General features: G+C 40.7%; 2 pseudogenes; both read left to right on the top strand.

The window, feature by feature from the left end:
- The first annotated feature begins 2,703 nt into the window (after positions 1–2,703).
- LOC146072924 (protocadherin gamma-B7 pseudogene) lies at positions 2,704–5,025 on the top strand (annotated as a pseudogene).
- Positions 5,026–13,080: 8,055 nt separating this feature from the next.
- On the top strand, positions 13,081–15,829 carry LOC146072276 (protocadherin gamma-B1 pseudogene; annotated as a pseudogene).
- Positions 15,830–27,440: the final 11,611 nt, after the last annotated feature.

The following is a 27,440-nucleotide window of genomic DNA, read 5'->3' as shown; positions in this document are numbered from 1 at the left end:
CCCTGTGAACCCCGCCCTCCCGCGATTCGCGGCACCCACCCCCGCGACCCCCCCTCCCGCAATTCGCGGCACCCCCCTGTGATTCGCGGCAGCTCCAGAATTAAATTGCATATGGAAAACACTGACATGGCTTTGGTCGACAATGAAAAAGGTTGACATGAGTTTTTGAAGTTTTTTTGTAATTTTTTGAATATTTTCATATTCATTCTCATGTGTCGACATGGACACTAATGAAGTGCCACACTTATGTCAACATTTACATGTGTTGACCTTTCTGTGTTGATTTTTTTCTTGTGGCGATTCGCGTCACACCCCCCGCAACCCCCCCTCCGGCGATTCGCGGCACCCCGGGATCCCCCCCGCGACCCCCCCCCCTCCCGCAATTCGCGGCAACCCCCCACCGGAACCCCCATGAACCCCGCTATCCCGCGATTCGCGGCACCCACCCCCCGCAACCCCCCCCCTCCCGCAAATCGCGGCACCCCCCGCGATTCGCGGCAGCCCCAGGATTAAATGGCACATGCAAAACACTGGCACGGCTATGGTCGACAATGAAAAAGGTTGACATGAGTTTTTGAAGATTTATTTCATTTTTTGAATGTTTTCATATTCATTGTCATGTGTCAACATGGACACCAATGAAGTGGCACACTTATGTCAACATTTACATGTGTTGACCTTTCTGTGTTGATTTTTTCTTGTGGCGATTCGCGTCACACCCCCCCGCAACCCCCCCTCCCGCGATTCGCGGCACCCCCCGTGACCCCCCACCTCCCGCAATTCGCGGCAACCCCCCACCGGAACCCCTGTGAACCCCGCCCTCCCGCGATTCGCGGCACCCAAACCCGCGACCCCCCCTCCCGCAATTCGCGGCACCCCCCGTGATTCGCGGCAGCTCCAGAATTAAATTGCACATGGAAAACACTGACATGGCTAGGGTCGACAATGAAAAAGGTTGACATGAGTTTTTGAAGTTTTATTTTTCATTTTTTGAATATTTTCATATTCATTCTCATGTGTCGACATGGACACCAATGAAGTGCCACACTTATGTCAACATTTACATGTGTTGACCTTTCTGTGTTGATTTTTTCTTGTGGCGATTTGCGTCACACCCCCCCCACAACCCCCACTCCCGCGATTCACGGCACACACACACACACCTCCCCCGCGATTCTCGGCACCCCACCCCGTGACCCCCCCTCCCGTGATTCACGGCACACCCCCGCGACCCCCCCTCCCATGATTCGCCGCAACCCCCGCCCCGTAACCCCCCCTCCCGCGATTCACGGCACCCACCCCCGCGACCCCCCCTCCCGCAATTCGCGGCACCCCCCCGCGATTCGCGGCAGCTCCAGAATTAAATTGCACATGGAAAACACTGACATGGCTATGGTCGACAATGAAAAAGGTTGACATGAGTTTTTGAAGTTTTTTTTTTTATTTTTTGAATGTTTTCATATTCATTCTCATGTGTCGACATGGACACCAATGAAGTGCCACACTTATGTCAACATTTACATGTGTTGACCTTTCTGTCACACACACACCCCCGCGATTCTCGGCACCCCACCCCGTGACCCCCCTCCCGTGATTCACGGCACACCCCCCACGACCCCCCCTACCATGATTCGCCGCAACCCCCGCCCCCGTAACCCCCCTCCCGCGATTTGCGGCAACCCACCGCGCGACACTCCTCCCGCGATTCTCTGCAATCCCTCCCCTCCCGCGATTCGCAGCATCCACCCCCCCACAACCCCCCCTCCTGCAATTCGCGGCACCCCCCTCGACCCCCCCTCCTGCAATTCGCGGCACCCTCCGCGACCCCCCCTCCCGCGATTCGCGGACACCTAAGTTGCAATACAGGGCATCTTTCATACAATTCTAACCATATTTCTCATATACAAACGTTCACAAATTAAGGGGGCGCAGCCCCTTACGACGGTGTGAAGAGCGCCCGTAGGGCGCGATGAATCACCTAGTCAAATAATATATGTTTACATAGGTTTACTTAACGTAAGCAATCCTAATAAATAATATAAAATTTAGAAAAACATGTAAGACTTACATTTACACTCATTAATCCAATCAGATCCTCTCTATAAGGTCTGCAAAAGAAATGAGAGCAATTAAAAAATTTAAAATATATATTTAATTTAAGGTGGAGAAGCATTATTAAGATTTTATTACATTTTAAAAGTATAACTCATGTCCTATTCAATTTTATTTTAATTGTTGTTCCATATTTAAATTAAGCTTAAAGCTTTATAACCACATATAAATATAAAGATCAAATGCAGTTTACAGACATTGCAACACCTCATTTCTAACTCTAAGTGTCGCTATTGGACTGCGTGTAAAAAAAAGGTTTTTACTCAATCTGAATGTAGAAACCAAATGTATTTCACTACAGTCTCACAGTGCAGATCAAGGGAAAACATTGCAACACTTCCACTGTACATCCTGCAACCTGGATTAACCTGAATCTCTACACAAAACAACTTGCAATTCATGGATGTCTTCTTTTTTCTTATATTGGATTTCTAAAATAACACAACATTATTTATGTATTTCTGCCTAACTATGAATAACAATGCAAGATACAGAAGCACACAATGGACAAAGATAACGCAAGTATTTTGCTTTATTTTATTTTTTATCAATGAAGTCTCTGGCCAGTTACAATACTCAATACCTGAAGAAATGAAGCTGGGATCTGTAGTTGGCAATGTGGCAAAAGATATTGGATTGAATGTCAAAGATTTAACATTTAGAAAATTCCAGATAATTTCTCAGGTGAAAAAACAGTTTTTCAATATTAATTTGGAAAATGGAGACTTATATGTGGCAGACAGAATTGATAGAGAGATATTATGTGAAGCTAAGCAGAGCTGCTTTATAAATCTTGAAGCTGTCATTGAAAATCCTTTGAATTTGTACACAGTCACTATAGAGATACAGGATTTGAATGATAACGCACCTACTTTCTCTAAGAAACATTTTGATATAGAAATAAATGAAGTTACCTTACCTGGGGCACGTTTTGCTTTAAGTAATGCAAAAGATCCAGATCTAGGTATCAATTCAATACAAAGTTACACACTTACTGGTGATGACTCTTTCAGTTTAGGTGAAAAAATTACTAAAAATGGAATTAAATATCCTGAAATTATACTAGAAAAAACATTGGACAGAGAAAAGAAAAGTTTCTATGACTTAGCGCTGACTGCTACTGATGGAGGTAATCCTCCAAAATCTGGCACTGCCATTATTAAGATTATAGTTCAAGATTTTAATGATAACTTTCCTATATTTACTCAAGACACCTATCACATAAGACTATATGAAAATGCACCTGTTGGCTTTCTAGTAATTCAGTTGAATGCAACGGATGAAGATGAGGGTTCAAATGCACTAATAGCTTATTCTTTTAGACACATTCCTGAAAACGCCCAACATATATTCAAAATTGACTCCTCAAATGGTGATATTAAGGTAATTGGAGATTTGGACTATGAAGCATCAGATTATTATGAAATGACTGTTGAAGCTAATGATGGTGGGAGTCATGTGGCTGTTTGCAAGATATCAATAGAAGTGATTGATGTGAATGATAATGCTCCAGAAATAACAATCACATCTCTATCAGCAACACTTCCAGAGAACTCCCCACCTGGTACTCTCATAGCATTGATTAATATCCGTGATCTAGATTCTGGAGTGAATGGTGAGGTCATTTGTCAGATCTCTGACACGCTGGATTTTCAATTAATGCCCTCCTCTAATAGCTACTACAAACTAGTAACAGCAACAAATATGGACCGGGAGAAGAAGTCTTTGTACAACATTACAATTGAATCTATGGATAAAGGACCTCCTTCACTGTCCAGCAATAAAACTATTCAGTTGATTATAACTGATGTGAATGACAATACACCAGTTTTCGAGAAAAATAACTATGTTGTCTACATTGAAGAAAATAATCAACCAGGGACCTCGGTACACAATTTTCATGCTTCAGATCTTGATAATGATGAGAATGGAAAAATTACATACAGCATTTTAAATAGTAATATCGAAAATATTCCCGTCTCATCGTATGTTTCGGTAAACTCAATCACTGGTGTTCTTTATGCTCAAAGATCATTTGACTATGAACAGTTACGAGAATTTCAGTTCCAAGTGATGGCCAAAGACGGTGGATCTCTTCCTCTAAGCAGCAATGTCACTGTGAGGATATGTATCATTGATAGGAATGATAATGCTCCTAAAATTCTCTACCCATCCCCAGATAATGAGGGATCAACGCTATTTGAATTTATTCCTCACTCTGCTGAGAAAGGGTATCTAATTACCAAAGTGATTGCAGTGGACGCTGACTCTGGACACAATGCCTGGCTCTCTTATTACTTACTGCAAGCTACTGACTCATCATTCTTTAGTATTGATCAATGTACAGGTGAAATAAGGATAGGGCGAGACCTTCAGGACATGGATTCTTTGAGGCATAAGGCTGTAATTATGGTAAAAGACAATGGACATCCATCTTTTTCATCTACAGTTTCCTTAACTTTGGTTGTGACGGAAAGCTTTCAGCAAGTTCTTCCAGAGATAATACACAAACCCAGTGATACAAAAACATCATCTAATATAACATTCTACCTGGTGGTTTCCATAGCTCTGATTTCCCTTTTATTCATTGTGACAGTAATGGTTACAGTGATTGTTAAATGCAGAAAATCAGAAACTCAAACATCTTTCAGAACTATCAATAGAGACGTGTATCCGCAGTTCACCCTGGGATGTCCTTCTGAGATCAGTGATGGCAGTTTACCTTTCCCATTTTCCTATGATGTGTGTGTGACCCTCGACTCAAAGCAGAATGAAATTGCCTATCTGAAACCAGTGCAGAATGTCCCCACAGACAATCTAATTGACACAGATGATACTGCGACTGTAAATGATTCTTCAACCAATGATTTGCCTTCTACCAAAGTTGCACAGGTATTTAGAAATAAAATGTAATACTTGCATCCTATTGAGTATTCTAAGTATATATATATAAACTACAGTATGAATACTAATATATATATATATATATATATAATTTTTCACTGCATACGTATACTATATCCAGGTATATACAATCAAATACTGTAAACCTAGATAAAGTATTACCGAAAAATATGTTTTGATTGCAGAGATGCTATTTATGGTATATGCAGATAAATGCTCTCCATATTCAGATTTATTTTATTTTATCAAATATTTATTTTTAAATTAATAGAATCAAATTGGTCTACATTTACAAATAGACAGGGGTGCTTTAAGAGAGGAGGAGGCCGTGTGCAGCCTCCTCCATTTGGGCCCCCTCCTCTTCTTTGGCTTTAGCACTGGGATCTGAGCGCTAGAGCGCTCAACTTTACTACGCAGACCTCCAGAAAAGTAGTGTAGCGGCCATTTTCCCAGATATTCCAACAGTGCTGTTGCTTTCATCATGGGACTTTGGAGGGTTAAGTATTAAAAAAATGGGTGCAGTGTTTGCAATGTAGCCCCCCTGGGACTCAGTGCAATGCACATACTGCACCCATTATAAATATGCATGTCACCATGTATATGTCACCATTGCTGGATCAAAGGCCACATGGGCAGTGCCTGATCATCAAGTAGAGGAGCTGTGGCCAATGAGTAGTAGGGGAGCTATGGGCAGTGCCATATTATTGCCATTTCCCAATGTCCCTAAATATGCAAAAGAAAATTTGCAATAGTTTGTGATAAAAATAAAAATATAATTTGAATACTTATGATATATACAGTATATATATATATATATATATATACTAGGTGTTTCATCGCGCCCTACGGGCGCTCTTCACACCGTCGTAAGGGGCTACGCCCCATTAAAATTATAAATATATTTTAATGTGAATTATGTTTGTTATTTGTGGATGAATGTGTTTAATTTTGGGTGGGGCGGATGGTGTTGGCGGGAAGGGGTGTGTTGGGTTAGGGATTTTGGTGGTGTGTCTGCGTGTTGACCTGGGAAGTGTGTCAGTGAGTAATGAGTACACCTGTGTGTCTGCACGGTGACCTGGGAAGTGTGTCAGTGAGTAATGAGTACACCTGTGTGTCTGCGCGGTGACCTGGGAAGTGACAGTGAGTAATGAGTACACCTGTGTGTCTGTGCGGTGACGTGGGAAGTGTGTCAGTGAGTAATGAGTACACCTGTGTGTCTGCGCGGTGACCTGGGAAGTGACAGTGAGAAAAGAGTACACCTGTGTGTCTACGTGGTGACGTGGGAAGTGTGTCAGTGAGTAATGAGTACACCTGTGTGTCTGCGCGGTGACCTGGGAAGTGTCAGTGAGTAATGAGTACACTTGTGTGTCTGCGTGGTGACGTGGGAAGTGTGTCAGTGAGTAATGAGTACACCTGTGTGTCTGCGTGGTGGCCTGGGAAGTGTCAGTGAGTAATGAGTACACCTGTGTGTCTGCGCAGTGATGAGGGAAGTGTGTCAGTGAGTAATGAGTACATCTGTGTGTCTGCGAGGTGATCTGGGAAGTGTGTCAGTGAGTAATTAGTACACCTGTGTGTCTGCTCTGTGACCTGGAAAGTATGTTAGTGAGTAATGAGTACACCTGTGTGTCGGTGCGGTGACGTGGGAAGTGTCAGTGAGTAATGAGTACACCTGTGTCTGCGCTGTGACCTGGGAAGTGTCAGTGAGTAATTACACCTGTGTGTCTGCTCTGTGACCTGGAAAGTATGTTAGTGAGTAATGAGTACACCTGTGTCTGCGCTGTAACCTGGGAAGTGTCAGTGAGTAATTACACCTGTGTGTCTGCGCTGTGACCTGGGAAGTGTGTCAGTGAGTAATAAGTACACCTGTGTGTCTGCGCAGTGACGAGGGAAGTGTGTCAGTGAGTAATGAGTACACCTGTGTGTCTGCGCAGTGATGAGGGAAGTGTGTCAGTGAGTAATGAGTACACCTGTGTGTCTGCGAGGAGATCTGGGAAGTGTGTTAGTGAGTAATGAGTACACCTGTGTGTCTGCGCTGTGACCTGGAAAGTATGTTAGTGAGTAATGAGTACACCTGTGTCTGCGCTGTAACCTGGGAAGTGTCAGTGAGTAATTACACCTGTGTGTCTGCGCTGTGACCTGGGAAGTGTGTCAGTGAGTAATGAGTACACCTGTGTGTCTGCGCTGTGACCTGGGAAATGTGTCAGTGAGTAATGAGTACACCTGTGTGTCTGCGCGGTGACCTGGGAAGTATGTTAGTGAGTAATGAGTACACCTGTGTGTCTGCGCGGTGACCTGGGAAGTATGTTAGTGAGTAATGAGTACACCTGTGTGTCTGCGCGGTGACCTGGGAAGTATGTTAGTAAGTAATGAGTACACCTGTGTGTCTGCGCTGTGACCTGGGAAGTGTGTCAGTGAGTAATAAGTACACATGTGTGTCTGCGCGGTGACCTGGGAAGTATGTAAGTGAGTAATGAGTACACGTGTGTGTCTGCGCTGTGACCTGGGAAGTGTGTCAGTGAGTAATGAGTACACCTGTGTGTCTGCGCTGTGACCTGGGAAGTGGATCAGTGAGTAATGAGTACACTTGTGTGTCTGCGCTGTGACCTGGGTAGTATATTAGTGAGTAATGAGTACACCTGTGTGTCTGCGCAGTGACCTGAGAAGTGTGTCAGTGAGTAATGAGTACACCTGTGTGTGTCTGCCCGGTGACCTTGCTGCTGTGTGCAGGCGGGGGTGTGTGTGTGTGTGTGTGCCAGGGGTGGGTGTGCAGGACGGTGGGGTGTGCAGGCCGGGGGGGGGGGAGCGGGTTGCTGCTGCTGCTTTGTGCAGGCAGGGGGGGGGGTGGTGTGTGTGTGTGTGCCAGGGGTGGGTGTGCAGGACGGTGGGGTGTGCAGGCCGGGGGGGGGGAGCGGGTTGCTGCTGCCTTGTGCACCCCCCCTAAGTTATTATAGACAACCTCCTCCTCTCCCCCTCCTCCCCCAGACTTGCTGGCATCCCCCTCCCACATGTGACATACCTGTGGCGCCTGACACTCACAGGGCAGTCTTGCTTCACCCGGCCAGCGGCAGATTGGAAATGCCTGAGAGGAGCTACAGCCATCCCAGAGCTTTACTATAAAGGAGGAGGCAGCTCTGCTGAGTCACAGCTGCATCATGCTTCTCTCCTCTCAGGCTGTGACCATGTGACACTGTCTGCGACTCAAGGTCAGCCTGAGAGGAGGCAGAGGCAGAGCTGCTCACCCTGGCTGCCAGAGGCTGCTATGTCAGCACCACAGATCTGCAGCTGCGCAGACTTAATTTATTCACTGCACTACCTTCCACCCCCATCGACGCTGGCTGAGCTACATGTGTCTGTGAGTATTATAGGTGTGTGGTATTGCGGGGGGTGTAGTGCAGGCAGGCAGGCAGGGGCCAATATGTGTGTATTATCTCTTATATATTAGGCTACATGTGTGTGTGTATTATGTGTGGTGTGTGTATAAGGCTGGGTGGGGGGTGGAGTTTCATGTGTGACCCTGTCCAGCGTTATACACACACTCTCAGGATGATTGACACATGTAGCCAAATATATAAGAGATATTAACCATGTTGTTAGATGGGCAGGTGGTCATAATCATACATATATACTGGGTTTATTATTATTATGTGGATATATGGGCCTGTAGTCCCTTCCACATCAGTGTTAAGGCCCATACACACTGGTTTGAGCGTCTTTCAGCTGAAACCCGCCCAGTGTGTATGGCCCGGCGGTGAGCGCTGCTGCGCGCTCCCGCAACATCGCCGGGAAAGCCGTTCATCTGCTGGTTATACCAGCAGATGAGCGGCTTTCAGGACGGCTTTGCACAGTGCTCCGCTGTGCAACGCCACCCCCCCTCTGTCGGCACCGGACAGGAGGAAAGCCGCTCAGTGTGTGTGTGTGTGTGTGTGCTGAGCGGCTTTCCCCACATCGATTAACGCGATCATCGCTGTCTATACACGCTGGGCATAGTCGCCCAGTGTGTATAGACCTTTAATCTAGCCAAGATATCAATGGTATTGCAGGCTGTGCAGAGTTGAGTTTGCGCCTTTTTCTGGATGTTTCAGATGGATCCTTTGCACCAGGAATAGAACTGTTGGATGATGACAGCTATTAAAACAAGTATATTTATAGGGGCAAATATCTGCAAAAAATTCCATGGATGAAATGTAAATGCAATTAGGATTGGCTTGCGTTCAAATCTGAATTACTCCCTTATTTCTATAAATGTAATTTCAGACGTAATATCACAATAGTTATATTAATCCATAATCACTTTTTTCCAGTAAATTGATAAACAATTGTGCTTTATACATTAGCTTAAAATACTGGATGGAAGTGACTTTGAAATGATTTTCTATAACTATATTGTACATGTTCTGTATATAGTTGTATTCTTCTTTTTGGCACATTGCTTTGTTTATTAAAGTGGTATCGACTGTACTGTATTTCCGAAGGATTGGCAAGTGTGGACATCTAGAGGTTATTTTTGTGACCTCATAGGCAGATTGTGGATTCCCAAATTCATTGATTTACTGTGTAAAATGTGAAAAAAAAAGCAAAGGAATTGTCACTTTTTGTTGTTTTGTAACATTATTGTTTGATTACTAATGCCCAATAAGCATAAGGTAAATCCTAGTTTGAGTTATAATTGTAGGTTTGCAGACTCTAAACATCGGTCCTCCGTGCGAACGCATGGGACACCGATGCAATTAGAATAACCCCCTTTATTTCCTAATACATTTACACTCACACACACATAACAGCACAATAGTAGATGCTGGCACATTTTAATAAATACATTTAGGGTGTTATTTTTTTTGTGTAAGAATCCAATAAGCCTACAATTATGGTGTTGAATTGTGGGAAAAAACTAATTGCCAGATCCATGGATTTACTACATATAATGGCAAAATTTGCAGATCTGAGCAAAGTTTTGTGTAGTGCAAATGGATATCAGTTGCACTGTTCATGCCTAGTGATAGCGGACACAGTGAGGATTTACAGTATTTGCAAAGTGAGTGACAGCTGTTTGTAGAAGGTAAAGGATGGGAAGCAAATTCATTTCAGTATGTTGTTGGGGTGTGTCTGAATTTACATATTTATGCATTTTCAAAGTCTCCAGCTGCTTACTTCCGATGAACATTCTGAGCAACTGTAGGTTTTGACTGATGGTGCATCTGTGTACATGAGCAGTGGATCAGAGATACCATCACTATGCAACTCTGCACATCTCCACGGCAGCCTCATTATCATACAGTATATTCAGAGACCCACTGTGTCTGAATACGCATAACCATTAACTTGACCATTATAACAGAATTAATACAACTGATATTTATTAAAGTGCTCCCCACTGGGCGAGTTTTCTGGGGAGTGCTACTTAAAAAAAAAACCACCAATTTGTCCTGAACCAACGTCCTGTCACCAACGTCACTCCGCACATAGCCGGACTGCGGGCGGCTTTCACACAAAAGCCGCCCGCAGTCCGGCTATGTGCGGCATGACATTACAAGATTACACCGCACACAGCAGGGGGAAGGTATACATGGCTGGGCATCCGCCAAAGCTGAGTGCAGCGCTGATCTCAGTGCTAAGCTCAGCGTCGCTGTCCGGCAATAGGCACTCCTGAGAATTTTCCGCGCACTGGAGCAAACCCATGAAAATTCTCGAGAGTACCACTGAAGGGCTTAAATTATTTTTTTGTGCCTAATTAAATGCGCAAATTAAATGTATACTTTTTGAAGAATTTTACATCCAATACATTTTAGGATATTCTTATACTTTTGGTTTCCACTGTGAATCCTGCTATTTTGATACTTTGACTATTTTTTGGCCATGTGTATAACCCCTAGCAATGAAACCTAACATAAGACACTAAGGCACACTTTAGTTATTATGAACTTACAGTGCCTCACCTGGAACATGCTTTAATCTAGGTCAGTAGTTATAGACTTCTATCCTGAAGTACCCCCAACAGGTCATGCTTTCTGTATTTCTATAATCATACAAAGGGGACAATCTATTACCCCCTGTGTCAGCAAATAGAAATAATGAAAATATGACCATGGCTTCAAGCATTGTACAAGACACAGAGATATGCATCAATATAGGGTCATTCCATGAAAATGATTACAAGTTTTCATGACAAGCGTTGCATCAAAATTAAAGCCAGGGCTGGTGCTACCACTAGGCAGTTCTAGGCATTTGCCTAGGGTGCCGGCCACTGGAGGGCGGGAGTTTGGAGCAGGCCCCCCCCCCCCGGATGGAGGTGAGTGGACGCATCACTTGTTCCCCCTCCCCACCACTGGGCGAGGGGGAACGGCTGAATCGCAGCGCCCCCCCCCGGGGGAGATGCCTTGCAACGGCCCCGTTTAAAGCATATCATGTACCACACAAACACCTTTTACTTTGCACAAAATAATCAACACACACGCTCAAAGAAATATATTTGACATGATATGTTTAATCAAAATGTTTGTTACCATGGAATTACCCTATAGTGCATTTGATAAAACATGCTGGGTGCATACTGTGGAATATATAGTTAACTATATGCACGATACTGAAATCATTAATGATATATTGCGAACATCGGCCAGTGTGTGTATGCTCAATATTGTTAATGATGCACGTCCCACTCCTGTGCATGCAGCTCAATCTGACAATATCATCAACCTCTGCAAGTATAGCCGGGGCTACGGTGATGTCTCTGAAACACATTGTTAGCTGATATTGTTTGGGGTGTATGTGCTATCAAATCGGCCGCAGCACCACCAATGAAGTTGTATGCTCTGTAAAGCGCTGCGGAATCTGTGTGCGCTATATAAGAAACTAAAGATACTAAAGAGGAAAGATGGAATTTGATGTCCAAAAATCAAATCAATGGATTTGTTCTCTAATTATAGAGTATGTATGATTATTTCTATGTATATACAGTAAATATATATATGTACTGTATATATATATATATATATATATATATAATGTATAATATATGTAAATATACTGAATATTATCTGTACAGTATATACTCTTCATTTCGGTTTTAGCTTGACGGACTCAATATCCCTATTTTTCCAATTACCTTTCAATTGTTGTATACCCATAAATCTATTTTATATTTCCTTCAGACTTATTGGGGTGTATTCAATGCAGCCGGCAAATGGGTTAAACGGCGGGGATCGCCGAAAACAAGCGATCCTTGCTGTTTAACCTCCGTGCCGTCCACTCACCCTATTCAATGCAGCAGGGAAATCCTTGCTGTCAGAGGACAGTGAGGCTTCCTACAAACAGCGAGGCTCGTGGCTAATGCAGGGAGCCCGCTGCATTTACCTGCGAGCCTCGCTGTTTTTATTGGCCACACACACTGTTTCCCCCTACGCTCCAAAAACCTAGTAAGAGGAGGAAATGGCATGTGCGGGGCGGGGGTCAGTTGAATAGTGACCCTGCGAGCTGTGACAGTGAGCAGGCAGCCCTGCTCGCTGTCACAGCTCGCAGAAAGCATTGTGTTTACTAGCCAAGTGGTCAGAAAACGGGCCTTAAACTCCTTTCAGATTGTGTATATGTTCTGCTGTTCTTGTTTTTAAATGACATGATGTTTTTCCTACAGTATATACAACTTCTCACATGAACATTCCAAAAGATATACTATATTTCTGGAATGAAGTCATAGACTTTGTTTTCTTTTTCAAATTGTGGTGTTTTTTATGGCAATATTTGTGTGAGTGATAGCAGTTGGGATTTAATTCATCTGACTTATCCATTGGGAAATACATTAAGTTTACCTCCTATTCACATTTACAAGATGCTCACTGTTCTGCTAGTTTGAAACAAGCAAAATCTAACATAAATGCACAAATATAATTATAATAATATGATCTGTAATTTTAGAAACTTTGAATATTGATGTTGGGAGAAATGTTTTATATATTTGCCATCAGTGACAAATAAGCTGGTTACAGTGGTGTTGCAATTCCTAAATTAGACACTAAGCGCCGCTATTGAACTGTGTTTTGCTTTTCCGTGTTCAGAACTGAATTTAGAGTATTGCACAGCACAAATCTGCAGTATAAAACATAATAGGGATTTTTTCTCTCATGTACTTGCAATTTGGATTATTCTGCTGAAAGGAAAAACATTTGGAATTGCATATTTCATTGAATCACTTTGGATCAAAAGAAGCTGGACATGCATAATCTAGCAATAGAAATGAAGCTGATTTATGGAGGAAGAAAGACAATGCAATGGCAGGTAGTATGTTTTCTATTTTTCTTCGCATTCCATCAAATCTCTGCTCAGCTTTACTATTCCATACCTGAGGAATTAAAGCAAGGGACTGCGATAGGAAATGTAGCAAAAGATCTGGGATTGAAAACAAAGGAATTATCAATTCGAAAATTCCACATTGTCTCACGTGGCAAAACACAATATTTTAATGTGAATTTAGAAAATGGGGATTTGTACATTGCAGAAAGAATAGACAGAGAGATGTTATGTGGAATAAAACAGAATTGTCTGATGAGCTTTGAAGCTGTGATTGAAAATCCATTGCACTTGTACACAATCAAAGTGGAAATTCAGGATGTCAATGATAATTCGCCAAGTTTTTCCAAGGGTATTTTTGACATAACGATCAGTGAGTCTGCGTTACCTGGAGTACGTCTGACTTTGGGAAATGCCCAAGATCTTGATATAGGTGCCAATTCTGTACAAGACTATATGATTGATGACAACGAGGACTTTGAACTGGGAATAAAAATTACAAAAGATGGCATTAGGTCTCCAGAACTTATTTTGCAAAAGCCATTGGACAGAGAAAAGCAGAGTATTTATCAATTAGTTCTAACGGCTTTGGATGGAGGACACCCTCCTAGATCTGGTACCGCCTTTATAAAGGTCATAGTGCTCGATGTCAATGACAACTTTCCAACATTTACTAAAGACGTATATGAAATTAGTTTGAATGAAAATGCACCTATTGGATATTTGGTTCTCCAGCTGAATGCTGTGGATGCAGATGAAGGTTCAAATGCCCAAATAACATATTCTTTTAGTGATAATCCGGAAACTGTACATTCATTATTTAGTATTGATCCAGTAAATGGTAATATTAATGTAACAGGAGATATAGACTATGAGCTTACAGAGAGATATGAATTAGCCGTAAAAGCCACAGATGGAGGTAATCTTTCTTCTCATTGCAAGATCTTAATAAATGTTACGGATATGAATGACAATCCACCACAAATAACAATCACTTCTTTATCAGATACAATTCCAGAGAATTCTCCAACAACTACAATTATAGCCCTGATTAATGTTCATGACTTAGACAGTGGAGTGAATGGAGAGGTCGTTTGTGAAATTTTTGAAACTTTACCCTTCCAGCTAGTGTCATCTTCCTCCAATTACTATAAGCTGGTAACCACAGCAAGTATTGACAGAGAGAGTAGGTCTCACTATAATATAACAATTACAGCAATGGATAATGGATCTCCTCAACTATCCACCAACAAAACCATTCAACTCACTATTTCAGATGTGAATGACAATCCACCTGTTTTTGAAAAAGCGAGTATTATTGTCTATGTTCAAGAAAATAATCCACAAGGAACCTCTATACATAGCATCCATGCATCTGATTGTGATACGAATGAGAATGCTAAAATTAGTTACTCTATTATCAGTAATAAAATTGATGGTATCCCAGTATCTTCATATGTTTCTATAAATTCAATGAGTGGGGTTCTATACGCTCAGAGATCATTTGACTATGAACAGCTGCGGGAATTTCAATTCCAGGTGATGGCTAAAGACAGCGGATCTTCTTCTTTGAGCAGTAGTGTCACAGTGAGGATATGTATCATTGATAGGAATGATAATGCTCCTAAGATCCTCTATCCATCCCCAGACACTGAGGGATCAGCATTATTTGAGTTTATCCCTCACTCTGCTGAGAAAGGCTATCTAATATCCAAAGTGATTGCAGTGGACGATGACTCTGGTCACAATGCCTGGCTCTCTTACCACTTACTGCAAGTTTCTGGTCCATCTTTGTTTGCAATTGGCCAACACACTGGTGAAATCAGGATTGAACGAGACCTTGAAGACAAGGATTCTTTTAGACAAAAGATTGTGGTATTGGTAAAGGACAATGGGGTTCCATCCTTGTCATCTACAGTGACCTTAAGCTTGGTTGTTGCAGAAAACTTTCAACAAGTTGTTCCAGAAATAAAACACCAACCCAGCAATTCAAATTCTCCATCTAATACAACATTCTACCTGGTAGTTTCCATAACTCTAATTTCTCTTCTATTCATTATAGCAGTAATTGCTATAGTGGTGTCTAAGTACAGAAAATCAAGTAGTTCTACATCTTTTGGAGCACTAAGTGGAAATGTGTATCCTCAGTTCACTCTAGGATGTCCTTCGGAAATCAGTGATAGAAGTTTACCCTTTCCATTCTCCTATGATGTGTGTGTTACCCTTGACTCAAAGCAGAATGAACTAAGTTATCTGAAACCAGTAGAGAATGTTCCTACAAGCAATCCCATTGACCATGTTGATTCAGCAGTAACAAATGATCAACCAACAGACAGTTTTCCCCAACCTATCGAGCCACAGGTAAGATATCATTATAAAAATTGGTACTTGTTTCCTAGCACGGCGCCCACGATTTTAATCTTATGCCATAGTTTTGATCACATCGATCAAATGCGACCGGATCGCATGCGATGCGATTGATGCGATCAAAACGATTTTTTAATTGTACATGCACCCTAATGGGTGATTACTATGTTATATGCACTCCCATTGTTAACGCCACCGCCACTATGAATACCAACCCAAAGCGTGGCGAGCGCAGCGAGCCCGCGAGGGGCGGCAGTACGTGTCCTCCGACCTTTTCATACCCCCACTATCCACGTCGACGTGGAGTTGATTCTATATACTGTAGTGTGGTGAGCGCAACCCGAAGCGATGTGAAGCGATTACACCCAATGTTACATTGTACAGGCACCCTGATGGGTGATTACTATGTTAAAAGCACCCTCAGACCCGGTTTTTAATTGTATCCCTACTATCAACACTTTAATTATTTAACCTCCTTTTATTTGTTTGGTTTTAAAGTGCAAAACCAAATGTACCCTGAACAGGGAAAATTTATTTGGACGACAGCAAGGGGTACATGACAAAAGTACATAAATAACGGCACTAACCAGTCAGAACCTCACAATCATTCTTTTTTTAAAGCACAATTTCTAACTTTAAAGCACCACTCTTTCTTTCTTTCTTTTTTACGGAGAGGAGAGATTGGATATACAGTATCTTTCCTTTTTTTTTTTAAATGAAAGTACAAATAAAGTTTACATTTTAAAGAGTATAATTTCTTTCAAATGAATTGAACAGACCACAAAAACAAACCCACGACTGCACCCAGAATATCTCTAGCCTTTTCTTCCCCCCTTTTCTTGTCACGTGTATATATCTAGAGTAGGGTAGCACCATAGCTGCTAATATATAAAAAAAACACCTGGAAAGAATAACACATAAATAATAGTGTGAAATATAAATTAAACAATAGAATGAAAACATCAAGGGTTTGCATGAGGTCCGAGCAAAAGGAACACTCTGTGCGGAATTAAAACACCTTCTCCAAACGTATTCCAGTTATATGCTTTTTTTTTTTTGCTTAACTTTGCATTATGTTAAAATTAGGCCCTTAGAGTGATAATCTTTTAAATTCCAACACCATGCTGATTTTGCCTTTAAAACTATTGTCAGTGTTGAAAAATGTCAATAAAAACTATTGAATAAAAAAAAAAAAACTACTGTATTGTCCCTTTAAATCTGCAGCTGGGATTGCCGAAATCACGCTGCTTTTGAAAACTCTGACCCTGTTGCATCTGTATTTTTGTATGAAACAGGCCTAGTCCGCTTCTCTTATATACTATTCTGTGACATTATATATATATATATATATATATATATATATATATATATATATATAATATATTTCACATGATCTGTTTAGTCAAAATGTTTGCTACCATGGAATGACCCTATAGCGCACTTCATACTCAGTGATAAAACATGCTGGGTGCATACTGTGGAATATATAGTTAACTATATGCATGATACTGATATCATTATTGATATATCGTGAACATTGGCCAGCGTGTATGCTCAATATTGTTGGCCGCAGCACCACCAATAAAGTTGTCAATATCAGCAGTGGCAGGAATCGCTGAATGTCTACCCATCTACTGTATTCTTTCAGAGAAATACTGTATACTCGTATATCAAAGATGGATTTTGATATCCAAAATTCAAATTAATGGATTTAGTTTTCTAATTTTATGCTAGAAAGTTATAACATACTTCTTTTATTTACAACATATATATGTACAGATACAGTATGTAATTTTATCTCTATGTATATATACAGTATATATATATATATATATATATATCTATAACACTTTTAAACCTAAAAAGCAGGTAACTATAAATGCTTGGGCTGTGCCACCTGCTCATACCTAGAGACAGGCGACACTTTCGCACATCCTCATACTGGCAAAATGTATAAAATCAGGCACACACTAAACTGCAGTAGCAAGTACGTAGTGTATATGCTTAGATGTCCATGCGGTATTTACTATATCGGTAAAACCGTATGCCAATTCAAAGAACGGATGGCGCAACATCGCAGTGCAATCAAGAAGGCACTAGAAGGCATTAAAGTAGAACAACCAGTAGCCCAACACTTTGTGAAATTCAAACACAACCTGACATCGCTCCGCTATAAAATGATAGATATGGTGCAGGAGGATAAACGGGGAGGAGATCGGGCTAATAGATTATTACGCCTGGAAACAAAGTGGATACATGAACTTGATACTGTATTGCCTAGGGGACTGAATGAAAGTCTTACTTATAACTGCTTTTTATGAGCATTTAGTAACTATTCCTTTGGTCTACTAACTTCCATCTCCAGCACAGTACGGCTTACTTGCAAACCATTACGTAATGAATATTGTAAAACTTCTATCCATGCAACAGGAGTTCCACATTATTGTGAACCCCATGGTGATTCGTTGAGATGAATCTGTTTTGTAAATTACTGTACATATCACTGTATATACTTGTACCTGTTTTTTTGCACTTTATTTACTTTTTTGGTGTAATGTTTACGTTCTGACGTCATCAATGCTGGCAGGGGCTGCCCCTGATGACGCAATCACTTTCTCCATGTGACAACTTGGCTGTGGGGGTCATCATTGGACATACCCCACATGCTATTTAAGGACCGAGAGTATCGCCCACCCACCCACGTATATCCAAATTCTTTGGAGAGGGCACCCGGCAAAATACTGAACTCACTTGATACCACTACCTGAGTGCAGAGCATCGCCACCATATATATATATATATATATCTATATGTTAAAATAAAGAACAGATGGGGCGCTCCATAGTGTATCACACAGACGTTTTAATAGAACAGGCAGTAAAAACACACCCAGGTATGGTTACAATGGACTCGTACCAGAAAGAAATCTGCTGTGGGCTGGGTACCACAAGATTCAAAACATGAAATGCCAGGCAACCTCCTACCGCTGATCCGGGGCTCTGCTGGAAACCACGACCTCCCGCTGAAACAAGCAGCGTGCCGGGACAACCACACAGGAACAGACGCGGTGTGGGAGCTGTACAGGGTGAGAGATGCCGTCACAAGCCCCGCCCTAACGCGTTTCGTAATGCAACTTCGTCAGAGGGCGTGGCTTGTGACTGACGGCTCTCCATACTTAACACGCTGATCCACCAATCAGGGCGCAGAGGCGCTGCTATACACCTATTATGTGTGTAATCAGTACAGGTGTCTAGACAAACCCGCAGCAATGATTCCAAATGGAACCTTTTGTGGATGACTGTACAGATACAAAACCCCTAAAAATAAGCACATATATATTCAAAAGGAACAACTGTCCTGCCGCATCAGATGAATCCATAATCTGTGCAAAAAGAGCAGATATAGTAAGCGCTAAAGATATCTAAATGCGCCTCCGTGCACCCGAAGCGTGCAACAGGTGATGTTAATAAGCATAGAACCATTTTTTGGTAAACAGTCAAAAATGAATAAACCATTATACTATGCAAATAATGCAGACATTATATAGCATTAAAGATTATACAGATTATACAGAGCACTTCTATGCACCCAACTGGTGCCGCAGGTATAACAATTATATACACAAACACGAAAAAAAAGTACACCATAAAATAACATAATTTCATCAAAAACACATAAATACTAAATAAGGACATTTATCCCACAATTTTAGATAGAGACAAAAGAACATTAGTATAAAACAAGTACTGGTTACTAACGATTTATAAAAGTGGTTATTTCATACCCTTCGTTAAGGCCAAACGGGGTTAGTGTATTTAATGTGAGGATCCAGAACGTTTCTCGTCTGAGTAGCGCCCGGTCCCTGTCCCCTCCTCGTTTATTGGGGGTAACAATCTCTATTCCCTTCCATTTTAGGCCTGATATATCACTATTATGAAAATTCTTAAAATGTCTATATTTAGTAATAAACAAACATTCAGAGTTCTTTGTTTCAGTTTGGTACTTAAACTGGTCCTGAGCGCCGTATTGTCAATGTCCTAAAGAAAAATTGGCATATCCTCAAACGTGACCCAGTGTTGGGTGTTCACTTAGAAGATGCCCCCAAAGTGGTATATACTAGAGCCAAGACTATTAAAGCCATTGTCTCTAAGAGTCAACTAGAGTCAGTGCAACCCGCTGGATTTTGTGGCTCTAAAACATTTTTGGAGTTAAAAGGATGCTTCCCGTGTGGGAGATGTAAAATTTGCAAACTTCCACACCTATCTCAAGAAACTACTAAATCCTTAGGCCTAGCTATCACTGAAGAAGAATTACTACAAGCGATTAAACTCTCAAAATCTAATAAGGCACCAGGCCCAGACGGGTTTACTGCGTCTTATTATAAAGTTTTTGCAGAGGTTCTAGTTCCACACTTAATCACTCTATTTAATAGTATTATGAATGGTGCTCCATTTTCCCCACAAGCTTTAGAGGCACGTATAGTTGTCATTCACAAGGAAGGTAAAGACCCAACAAATTGTGCCCATTATAGGCCAATATCTCTACTAAACAACGACTTAAAACTATACTCAAAAATTTTAGCTTCTCGTTTAAATACTATTTTACCGTATCTAGTTGATAAGGATCAGGTAGGGTTTATACCAGGTCGTCAGGCCCGTGATAATACAAGAAAGGTTATAAACCTTATACACATTATTAATACAAGGAAATGCCCGGCAATAATGCTTTCTCTAGATGCCGAGAAGGCATTCGATAGAATTAGATGGCCTTTTATGATTGAGACACTTCGTCATTTTGGTTTGGAGGGTCCATTTTTGCAGGGTATATTAGCATTATATTCAGCCCCATGTGCAAAAATTATGGTTAATGGATTAGTGTCAAACTCCTTTCCGATAACAAATGGCACAAGACAGGGGTGTCCATTGTCTCCCCTGATTTTTGCTTTAACTATAGAACCGCTCGCAGCTTACATTCGTCAGTCCAGGTCTGTAAAAGGAATTTTGATTGGCAAAAAGGATTATAAAATTTCGTTATTCGCAGATGACGTATTACTTACCTTATCTTCACCCCAAACCTCGCTCCCTAATTTGTTTCATATTCTTAATTCATATGGTAATTTATCTGGCTACAAGATCAATCACACGAAAACTGAAGCCCTACCTTTACACATGCCTCATAGACATCTAAACTCTCTTAAAAGAAAATATAATTTTGCTTGGAAGACAGATAAAATAAAATATCTTGGCGTCTATATTACTAGGGATTATAATTCATTATATAGTGCTAATTTTCCAAAAATTCTAAGTTCTATAAAAAGGGATTTAAACACATGGCAATCATATTATATATCCTGGTTTGGTAGAATAGTCGCTCTCAAAATGAACATTATACCACGCCTTCTCTACTTATTTCAAACACTGCCAATTAGTGTTCCTAATCAAATACTCTCGCAACTCCATAAATGGTTTGCAAAGTTTGTCTGGAAAGGGAAAAATTCTAGAATTAGTTTTTTGACTTTACGTAAGGAACCGTCCAGTGGGGGACGTGGATTTCCTGATATTAAATTATATTATTTGGCAACACATATTAGTCAGGCAGTGGTCTGGTTTGCGTCTAGTTTAGGACCATGGTGGGTCGACCTTGAGATGAGTTCCAGTGGAATAGATTCGCTTCCTCTTATATTAACGCTTTCATCAATATGTCGACCTCCTGAAGTTACTAGTAACCCTGTAATTAATTTTACCTGTTCAATTTGGAAACAATGGATCAGAAAATATAAACTACTGTCTAATCCATCTCCCCTTACTCCACTATGGAATAATAAAGCTTTCAAACAGGGACGAACAACAGCGGATATAACAAAATGGATTACTAAAGGAATTGTTTTTGCAGCAGATGTTCTTCAAGAGGGAAAATGTATGAGTTTAGGAGATCTAAGAGAAAAATATTCTTTCCCAGAAATTAATGCTTTCATGTTCCTACAAATAAAGAATTTTGTAGATACCCTTTGCTTCCCCATCAAAATTCTAAAGTCTCCATTAGAACGTATATGTTTAGATGAGCCCCTTAAGAAGGGAATGATCTCGTCAATATATAATCTGTTATTGCATTCATCTGAATCTCCCACCTCCAAATTTGAACGACAATGGGAGGAAGATTTGGGAGATCCCCCAGATGAAGAGTCTTGGTCACTAATTCGTGAGAGATTATCCAAAAATTCTATCTCTACTCTGGTTAAGGAGAATGCATATAAGATATATTATCGCTGGTACTTGGTTCCAGTTAGACTAAATAAGATGTATAGCTCTGCTTCACCTTTATGCTGGAGAGGATGTGACGAGTTGGGCTCTTTCTTGCACATATGGTGGACTTGTCCTAAAATTAAATATTTTTGGAACAAAGTAGCAAATCTATTAAGCAAGGTTTTACAAACTACTGTAATTAGGGATCCATGGTCTTTCCTGCTAGGACATCCAATAAACTACCTAGATCCTCTATCAGAAAAATTAGCAAACCAGATATTAAGTGCAGCAAGATGTCTTATTGCGTCACATTGGAAATGCGTAGAACCCCCTTCATCTCAGATCTTATCAAATAGAATTTGGTTTATTGCTTCAATGGAAAAAATTTCAGCATTTTTACATAATAGATCCGTAAAATTTATTCAGATTTGGAACCCTTGGTTTATTTATGCGCAATCACTACATGATGGGGAAAAACGTGCCAAACTTGATCAATATGTATTCTGATTTATATTATGTCCTCTATAAATAAGAATAGATGGGATAAGGGAAACACTTAACTGAGTTTTGTTTTTCTTCTTTATATGATATGTATATAATTATATATATAAAACCTTCCGGGCAATCATTACTTTTTTTTTTTTTTTTTTTTTACATTTATTTATTTATTTATTTTTTTTATTTTTTTTTTGTTAGTCTTGTTTTAATGTCATTTCATAATTTTAAGATTTGTATCTAATTTTGAGTTGAAAATAGAAATTCCAATGTTCTGAAAAATGTCAAAATGTTCTATGCAAATTATAAAACTGTAAATCTAAATATTCCGAACTATGTATATGTGTATGTGTCTATTAATACGCTTGAACATTGTAAACTGTATGTTAAATGTTAAATTGAATAAAATATATCAGTTAAAATTTGCCCGTTAATTGATAGAGGGTTCTCTTTTCACTCTAGTCAGAATAAAAGCTATAACATGAAACAATTTGTCAATTGAATTCCACTTATGTGGTGTACCTTTTAATTTGTCCGTGCGGGCTCCGATATATCGGAAAAACTAAGAGAAATCTTAAAACTCGGATCCTGGAACATACCCGCAATAATAAGCACGGCATTTTAAACCATAGTGTATCTAGACATTTTAAGAATTTTCATAATAGTGATATATCAGGCCTAAAATGGAAGGGAATAGAGATTGTTACCCCCAATAAACGAGGAGGGGACAGGGACCGGGCGCTACTCAGACGAGAAACGTTCTGGATCCTCACATTAAATACACTAACCCCGTTTGGCCTTAACGAAGGGTATGAAATAACCCCTTTTATAAATCGTTAGTAACCAGTACTTGTTTTATACTAATGTTCTTTTGTCTCTATCTAAAATTGTGGGATAAATGTCCTTATTTAGTATTTATGTGTTTTTGATGAAATTATGTTATTTTATGGTGTACTTATTTTTTCGTGTTTGTGTATATAATTGTTATACCTGCGGCACCAGTTGGGTGCATAGAAGTGCTCTGTATAATCTGTATAATCTTTAATGCTATATAATGTCTGCATTATTCGCATAGTATAATGGTTTATTCATTTTTGACTGTTTACCAAAAAATGGTTCTATGCTTATTAACATCACCTGTTGCACGCTTCGGGTGCACGGAGGCGCATTTAGATATCTTTAGCGCTTACTATATCTGCTCTTTTTGCACAGATTATGGATTCATCTGATGCGGCAGGACAGTTGTTCCTTTTGAATATATATGTGCTTATTTTTAGGGTTTTTGTATCTGTACAGTCATCCACAAAAGGTTCCATTTGGAATCATTGCTGCAGACTTGTCTAGACACCTGTACTGATTACACACATAATAGGTGTATAGCAGCGCCTCTGCGCCCTGATTGGTGGATCAGCGTGTTAAGTATGGAGAGCCATCAGTCACAAGCCACGCCCTCTGATGAAGTTGCATTACGAAACGCGTTAGGGCGGGGCTTGTGACGGCATCTCTCACCCTGTACAGCTCCCCCACCGCGCCTGTTCCTGTGTGGTTGTCCCGGCACGCTGCTTGTTTCAGCAGGAGGTCCTGGTTTCCAGCAGAGCCCCGGATCAGCGGTAGGAGGTTACCTGGCATTTCATGTTTTGAATCTTGTGGTACCCAGCCCACAGCAGATTTCTTTCTGGTACGAGTCCATTGTAACCTTACCTGGGTGTGTTTTTACTGCCTGTTCTATTAAAACGTCTGTGTGATACACTATGGAGCGCCCCTCCTGTTCTTTATTTTAACAGATTGTCTTTGCTTCTCCCGTGAGTCTGGGGAGTATTGGAGGAGGCTGCATCCTATTTATGGATCGAGTGTGACCAGCTACAATTATTGATCTATTGGCTGACTGTCCCTTTATTGCTGGTGTGGTTGACAGCCTTATCCTGCGCCGAAGGTCCACCTATCTTTTCTTCCATATATATATATATATATATATATATATATATATATATATATATTACGTGTAATATATGTACAGATGGAGCCACCTTCATTCAGCGGGGGTCTGGCGGTCAGATCATCAACTGCCAGCCCCTGCCAGCTGCTGGAAGGGGACGCGCGAGCACGAGACGCTCGCACGCCCCCTTACAACTGAGATCCCTGATAGTCCCCGCCGGCCACCGGTACCCATCGATCACCGCCGCCTCCCTTTACCCCTTCCTAACCCAGCCCGTTTCCCTGAAGCGGAGACAGGCAGGGTTTGCGTCCCCCGCTGCCTGGAAATTGGGACTTGCATGCATGAGAGACGCTTGTTAGATGTAGCACTTATCCGCCGGCATTCTGGTGAGCCCCGGCCCTGACTGAGAGGTTCTCCATCTATAAATATACTGAATATTATCTGTATATCCGCTTCATTTCAGTTTTAGCTGTACGGGATTCAATATCCCTATTTTTGAAATTACCTTTCACTTGTTGCATACCTATAAATCTATTTATATTTCCTTCACACTTATTGTGTTTACTAGCAAAGTGATCTGAAAACGGGTGAGTTTTTAGCCCCTTACAGATATTGTATATACAGTATGATCTGCTGCTCTTGTTTTTAAATTACGTGTAGTTTTTCCAATATACAGCTTCTCACATGAACATTCCAAAAAATATACTATATTTCTGGAATGACAAGTGAAATGACAAATGAAGTGATGGATTTTGATTTCCTTTCCACGTACTTCAAATGTTGTTGTTTCTCTTTCAATATTTGTGTGAGTGATAGCAGTTGGGATTTTATTCATCTGACTTATCCATTGGGAAATACATTAAGTTTACCTCCTATTCACATTTACAAGATGCTCTGTTCTGCTTTTTTGAAACAAGCAAAATCTAACATAAATGCATAAATATAATTATAATAATATGATCTGTAATTTTAGAAACTTTGAATATTGATGTTGGGAGAAATGTTTTATACATTTGCCAGCAGTGACAAATAAGCTGGTTACAGTGGTGTTGCAATTCCTAAATTAGACACTAAGCACCGCTATTGAACTGTGTTTTGCTTTTCCGTGTTCAGAACTCCTGAATTTACAATATTGCACAGCACAAATCTGCAGTATAAAACATACTGTAATAGGGATTTTTTCTCTCATGCACTTGCAATTTGGATTATTCTGCTGAAAGGAAAAACATTTGGAATTGCATATTTCATTGAATCACTTTGGATCAAAAGAAGCTGGACGTGCATCTTCTAGCAATAGAAATGAAGCTGATTTATGGAGGAAGAAAGACAATGCAATGGCAGGTAGTATGTTTTCTATTTTTCTTCGCATTCCATCAAATCTCTGCTCAGCTTTACTATTCCATACCTGAGGAATTAAAGCAAGGGACTGCGATAGGAAATGTAGCAAAAGATCTGGGATTGAAAACAAAGGAATTATCAATTCGAAAATTCCACATTGTCTCACGTGGCAAAACACAATATTTCAATGTGAATTTAGAAAATGGGGACTTGTACATTGCAGAAAGAATAGACAGAGAGATGTTATGTGGAATAAAACAGAATTGTCTGATGAGCTTTGAAGCTGTGATTGAAAATCCATTGCACTTGTACACAATCAAAGTGGAAATTCAGGATGTCAATGATAATTCGCCAAGTTTTTCCATGGGTATTTTTGACATAACGATCAGTGAGTCTGCGTTACCTGGAGTACGTCTGACTTTGGAATGAGAATGCTAAAATTAGTTACTCTATTATCAGTAATAAAATTGATGGTATCCCAGTATCTTCATATGTTTCTATAAATTCAATGAGTGGGGTTCTATACGCTCAGAGATCATTTGACTATGAACAGCTGCGGGAATTTCAGTTCCAGGTGATGGCTAAAGACAGCGGATCTCCTTCTTTGAGCAGTAATGTCACAGTGAGGATATGTATCATTGATAGGAATGATAATGCTCCTAAGATCCTCTATCCATCCCCAGACACTGAGGGATCAGCATTATTTGAGTTTATCCCTCACTCTGCTGAGAAAGGCTATCTAATATCCAAAGTGATTGCAGTAGACGATGACTCTGGTCACAATGCCTGGCTCTCTTACCACTTACTGCAAGTTTCTGGTCCATCTTTGTTTGCAATTGGCCAACACACTGGTGAAATCAGGATTGAACGAGACCTTGAAGAAAAGGATTCTTTTAGACAAAAGGTTGTGGTATTGGTAAAGGACAATGGGGTTCCATCCTTGTCATCTACAGTGACCTTAAGCTTGGTTGTTGCAGAAAACTTTCAACAAGTTGTTCCAGAAATAAAACACCAACCCAGCACTTCAAATTCTCCATCTAATACAACATTCTACCTGGTAGTTTCCATAACTCTAATTTCTCTTCTATTCATTATAGCAATAATTGCTATAGTGGTATCTAAGTATAGAAAATCAAGTAGTTCTACATCTTTTGGAGCACTAAGTGGAAATGTGTATCCTCAGTTCACTCTAGGATGTCCTTCGAAAATCAGTGATAGAAGTTTACCCTTTCCATTCTCCTATGATGTGTGTGTTACCCTCGACTCAAAGCAGAATGAACTAAGTTATCTGAAACCAGTAGAAAATGTTCCTACAAGCAATCCCATTGACCATGTTGATTCAGCAGTAACAAATGATCAACCAACAGACAGTTTTCCCCAACCTATCGAGCCACAGGTAAGATATCATTATAAAAATTGGTACTTGTTTCCTAGCACGGTGCCCACGATTTTAATCTTATGCCATAGTTTTGATCACATCGATGTTATATGCACTCCCATTGTTAATGCCACCGCCACTATGAATACCAACCCAAAGCGTGGCGAGCCCGCGAGGGGCGGCAGTACACGTCCTCCGACCTTTTCATACCCCCACTATCCACGTCGACGTGGAGTTGATTCTATATACTGTAGTGTGGTGAGTGCAGCCCGAAGCGATGTGACGCGATTACACCCAATGTTACATTGTACAGGCACCCTGATGGGTGATTACTATGTTAAAAGCACCCTCAGACCCGGTTTTTAATTGTATCCCTACTATCAACACT

This window comes from Crinia signifera, chromosome 4 (genome assembly GCF_055691185.1).
Source record: "Crinia signifera chromosome 4, ASM5569118v1, whole genome shotgun sequence".
Classification (NCBI taxonomy): Eukaryota; Metazoa; Chordata; class Amphibia; order Anura; family Myobatrachidae; genus Crinia; species Crinia signifera.
The sequence above is the reverse complement of the archived record's forward strand: the minus strand, read 5'-3'. Positions and strand labels throughout refer to the sequence as shown.